The following is a 6,335-nucleotide window of genomic DNA, read 5'->3' on the forward strand; positions in this document are numbered from 1 at the left end:
ACATTCGTGTTGACTTTTTAGCATGTTTTATTCTCAGGTCCTTAGAATGCTTCCGCTGTGATGTGCTTGTTGCCTGCATGGAGTCTCTCATGCTTTGTACAAAGTTTGTTGCATTCAAAATAAAACTGCGTTGTGTAATAAATAATTGGACTGTGATGTCAACCTGTAAATTAAAGACTTATGTATTTTGGGGTTTTGCTTATACCTAAGCACTCGCCCACATGTTTATAACTTTCTATGTTTAGAAAGTCACTTATTTTAATGAATGCAATATTTTATCAAAACGTATCATATAGAGGTCAAAACCTCACTGTGGAATCAATGATTAACGTGCCGCGTCAATAGCGATTTTGACGGGTCGTTACACGTTAGGATCTGTGAATCATCACGTTTCATTAGAAACTCAGCATGACTTACTGTAATATAATCACATTAATCAAGTGTCATTATATTATACTAACTCATGCTTCAGTTCCCAACACTACTTCAAAATCATTCATAGTTTAAACTCGAAGGTTTACAGAATATAGAACTAACAGTTTCTTATATGATGTAACACTGATAGCGCGAAGAGATAAATGATTTCAGATAAGAATATCTTCAGATATATCGATGATATTGATAATAAAAGATACGATGATATCTTAGAATTTTAGAATCAAATTGTGATGAAGAAATTCATTCACGAGGATTTAGAGCGATTAAGGAGTAAAATATTCGCTAAAGATTTCATCAGAAACGGAATCATTAAGATTCTTTATGTACAAGTTTAGTCCTTGTGGTTTGTCCACAGCATCCTTCATAATTTTGCAAAATCCGCTTTTTGGTACAAAATTTTCTATTGAGCGTTTCCAACACTCCATTCTTTATCATCTAACTTTTGACTGTTACGGCAGTCTTCAGTTTTTACTGCTTCATCAGCTTTTTCAAAAATTCAGGAACCTGATTCATAGGCTAGATATTTTTTAGAATTTCAGAATGAAAACTCATAATTCTAAAAGATAAATGTTATATGTGTACATATAACTATCGATGTAGAACGCTGCGAGATTGAAAATACTGATTGATGATTCTCGGTAATTGGTATGGCAATTATCGTTACAAGATGTCGATGAGTTCATGATAAGGCTTCATTAGATAAGTATAGTGATTTGTCGGAGAGTTTTTAGTCAAAGCGCAACGAGGTTGCTGGTACGTCTGCTGGTAATGTGGTGGAATATAAGAGGTTCTTCGGTACGATGAGGAAGGGGCAAATGTATATATCAAAGTTATAATAAGAATTATTCGAATGAAAAGTTGAAATTGATTTGCTGAAGCTGTGACAAAATTGGCTACTTTGGAAAGGGATTGCAAAGTGATTTTCGGTAATAACAACGCGAAAGGAGCTAATACATATACGTGTTAAACGTTTACTCAAGTTCCGAGTGTTTTCAAGTGCATAACTATATGCATCAATCTCTTCTTACGTAGATGAAGTGCGGTTGGTTCATCCTCTCGATTGAGGTGTTTTTGAAAATTACGAAAGGTTTGAACGCAGATTGTAATCGTCAAGATACAAATGAGGTTTAAGATGAAATCAAGTGTCAACTTGAAGAATTGTTTATTTTCATATGTTATAATCAATATTTTAATTCATTTAAATTGTACAATATTGGTAGTCTACAGTTGGTAGTCCACAGTTAGTAATTCAATAATTCATATATAGTTTAATATATAATATCCGAATTAATTAATACATATCGTGACCCGTATACATGTCTCAGACTCGATCACAACTCAAAGTATATATATTATTGTAGAATCAACCTCAACCCTGTATAGCTAACTCGATCATTACTACGTATAGAGTGTCTATGGTTATTCCAAATAATATATATAGATGCGTCGATATGATATGTCAAAACTTTGTATACGTGTCCCGATATTTAAAATGCGTAAAATAAATAACAGAAATTAAATAACGTTAAATAAAATTGTGAGAATTTAAATTGCGATAAATAAATTGCGATAATTAAATTGCGATAAATAAATTGCGATACGGAATTAACAGTTAGCTAGGAACAGTTAGCTAGGAATAGTTAGCGTGGATTCTTAACAAAATTTCTCATAGTTAATTTGTTTATTTCTAACAATTTTTATTTTGTCCAATGTTTTCTTCATTATGCCACTTGTTGGATTCTGATAAATCAAAATCCAAATATGAAATTGAATGAAAATGGTTATTCTGTGGTGAACGGATTCGTATATCTGTGGATGTAAGTAGAATAGTAAATGACTTTTGAATCAGATTAGAAGAATGTACAGTGTAACTTATTAATGTGAAATCTAAATATTCCTCGGGTATTACCTACCCGTTAAAATATTTTCATCATTAACATTTTGTACAAAAGAATTTTTAATTACAATCTTTATGAAAACATATATACATATATATTTTCTTCAGATGTAATTGTGGATTTAATGAGTCAATGTGATATTGAATTCATCTGATTTATGATTAGAACTATGATACATAATCTCTAAAACATTAGAGATTACATAATCGCCATGTAGAACGAAGATAAATGATGTAGATCGATTCGTAGAATGATGATTAGGCGTGTGATGTTGAAACTTGGGTTGTTGGTGGTACTGGTATTGATGTTGGTGGTACTGTTGGTGTCGGTGATGTTGCTGAAGCTGGTACGTTTTGCACCATATTTCCCAAGACTACAACTCGGGCGCGAAGCTCGTTGACTTCTTCCATTATTTCGGGATGATTGTCGGTCAGAACGAGTGGATGAATAAGGTTTAGAATCTGAGTTGTGATATAATCGTGACGAGATATCCTGGAAATAAGGGTGAAAATGGTGTTTCGGACTTATTCGCCGGTAAGTGTTTCAGGTTCTTCACCAAGAGGTGAATTTGGTTGGTGGAAGGGATCGCCTTCTTCGCGTCTCCATTGATTAAGTCGACTACGAACCTATCAGATGAATTGGGGATGGCTGATTGGTTGATTTATTCTGGTGACGCTGCTTCCAGAGCTTAGGTGAACATCCATGTCGGAATAGCTGTCGGAATCAGAGGAATTCGAACTGGTTTAGAGATCCATCTCGTACGATCAGATGGAGGATTTTCGATATGAATTAGATTATAAGATGTAGATTAGTATCCTGCAATACATAATTTACATGTGCATATATAATACTAAAATCCCATAAGTTACGGAGGAATCTACGGAAGCTGTCGGGCAAAATCTATAGTAACAGATACGCTAAGATATGAATTTTGTCTGTACACTATCGATGCACTAACTGCAGTAAGATGTGTCAAGACTAAGAATGATAAGCATGTAATTTCCTAAGGATGATAAGTAGGTAATTTTCGGCACGAAATGATAAGCAAAACTTTTGACATGCAGACACGGTCGAAGTCCAGACTCACTAATACATCTAAACAACTATCAGTTAGACACACTAATGCAAGATCTGGTTCGCTAAGACCACCGCTCTGATACCACATGTAGAGACCCGTCCTAATCCATAATAATGAATACAATAACATATGATTATATCGCGAGGTACTTGACCTCTATATGATACATTTTACAAACATTGCATTCGTTTTTAAAAGACAAACTTTCATTTCATCGAAAGTTGACGGCATGCATACCATTTCATAATAAATCCAACTATAATTGACTTAATAATAATCTTGATGAACTCAACGACTCGAACGTAATGTCTTTTGAAATATGTCATGAATGACTCCAAGTAATATCTCTAAAATGAGCAAATGCACAGCGGAAGATTTCTTTCATACCTGAGAATAAACATGCTTTAAAGTGTCAACCAAAAGGTTGGTGAGTTCATTAGTTTATCATAATCAATCATTTTCATCATTTTAATGGACCACAAGATTTTCATTTCCATTTCTCATAAATATACGTCCCATGCATAGAGACAAAAATCATTCATATGGATTGAACACCTGGTAACCGACATTAACAAGATGCATATAAGAATATCCCCTATCATTCCGGGAAATCCTTCGGACATGATAAAAACGAATTCGAAGTACTAAAGCATCCGGTACTTTGGATTGGGTTCCTTAGGCCCAATAGATCTATCTTTAGGATTCGCGTCAATTAGGCGTATACTAATTCTCAAAATTAGTGATGTTCCCTAATTCTTAGGTTACCAAGAAAAAAGGGGCATATTCGGCTTCTGTGATGATCGTTCCAAATCCATATGGACAAACACGTCATTCTTCGATTTCATTGCGAGGTATTTGACCTCTATATGATACGTTTTGTAAACATTGCATTCTTTTGAAAAGGCACACCATAAATGAATATTTAAATCAAAGGTTTAAACATCTGATGATTTCTACATATAGACAATCACCGTAAATAATAGTTTACAATAGTACTTCCATTGACAATGCAGTCAAAATAAGATACATGGTGATGATTTGGTGAATGCAACGTCTCCTTGATAAATATGCCATGTAAGACTCCATGCACATAGCTTGTCTAACATATAAGCAAACAGCGGAAGACTTCTAGGAACCTGAGAATAAACAAGCTAACAAGTGTCAACACAAAGGTTGGTGAGTTCTTAGTTTTAGTGTTTCGCATAATCTGTATATAAAAGTGGATCACAAGATTTCAGTTGTTTCATCCAGAAATGTTTATCAAATATTCTACGAAATTGAGCACACTGGTAACTAAACTTAACGTATATATAATTTATACCCTTTGTATAATCATCTTAATAATACACGCAAACCAACGTGTACGCTTCTCAAATAGTATACGTCCGTTAAAAGGCTAGCGCTCTAGCTCGGACGGGGATATCAAGCCCTATGGATCCATATACTACTACTCGCGCCCACCAGTTGTTATAACCGGTAGTTACTAGTTACCAAAGCTAAGGGATTTTCAGTTCAAACTCAGTGTAGAATTTAGTATGTACTTGTATCCATTGTGTTTAAAACAAAGTGCATGTATTCTCAGCCCAAAAATATATATTGCAAAAGCAATTAAAAAGGGAGCAAATGAAACTCACCTTAGCAGCATATAAAGTCGTTCACCAAAATGTGATCGAAACTCGGATTACCAAATAATTGTAGATCTCAACCTAGAGAACATATGTTGGTCAATAAATGTCTATCAAGCTAGGTCAGGTCAGAGTGTATCACAATCCTAATGCTCGATATCGACATACAAAATTTATCCAAAGTCATTTCAAAAAGTCAATTTTGACATTTGTTTAACAAAACGAGACGTACCTTATATAAGGATTCATTTACTCGGTTGGTAATATTCAAAAAATCCAATTTATCAATCTCGTAAACAAGTTGTTTAAATCTTAATTGTAGATTCAAAAGCAATTTCAATTAACGTCAATCATAATTCAGTTGATCATATCTTTTAATCCGTTCATCGAAATTATTCGATATCTAAATGAAAAGTTATTGATTTTTCGCCAGCTTTCCAAAAACATGTATATCATATACCTTTTACCAGTAATATATGTATTTAATTCGTGATTCATTATAAACTATTTAGCGACGAAATTTAGCATACAAGCATGTATAAATATATATACTCGAGCACTAGACATGGATACACAATTAATATATAAAATATAAAATATGGATACACAATTAATATATAAAATATGAGATTCAATATTGTAGGAAAGTACGTAGACGTAACGGAGAAGATAAACACTAGGTTTGATTCACAAATATACCCTCGAACATTACCCATAACCTCCTTGGCAATAACCCATAATTTTCTTAGCTCTATCTCGCTTGAAAACCATTTTGAAAGTGACACGCTCATAACCTCGTCGTAGTATTTTATGTATAATACTAATTAATAATATTAATAATAAGCTTAATAATAATAATATTAATCTTAATAATAATAATAATAATAATAATAATAATAAATAATAAATATAATACGGAGTAATATTGATAAATATGTGTGTGTGTGTGTGTGAATTAAGCCAGAACTCGATCAATTTATAGAACCTTTCCTGAAAAAGCACCACATGCGATCGCATGGTTTTTAGGCATCAAGGCCATGCGATCGCATGGCCCTCTGATCCAGCTCACAAACTTTTGTTTTCTTGTTTGTCGACATATTTATTTATTAATATATAATATATATAATTTATATTAATTAATTATATATTATATTATATTCTCGTGCATAGTTGACTTGAAATTTTCGTTCCGATGTCTCGTACGTTGTCACTCGACTTATGCCCCGGTTCCGGTTTCTCGAACGCATTTTCGTACGTTTAGAAAACTTGCATTTTACGTTTCGTGTCACGTACCTT

This window comes from Rutidosis leptorrhynchoides, chromosome 4 (assembly GCF_046630445.1).
Source record: "Rutidosis leptorrhynchoides isolate AG116_Rl617_1_P2 chromosome 4, CSIRO_AGI_Rlap_v1, whole genome shotgun sequence".
Lineage (NCBI taxonomy): Eukaryota > Viridiplantae > Streptophyta > Magnoliopsida > Asterales > Asteraceae > Rutidosis > Rutidosis leptorrhynchoides.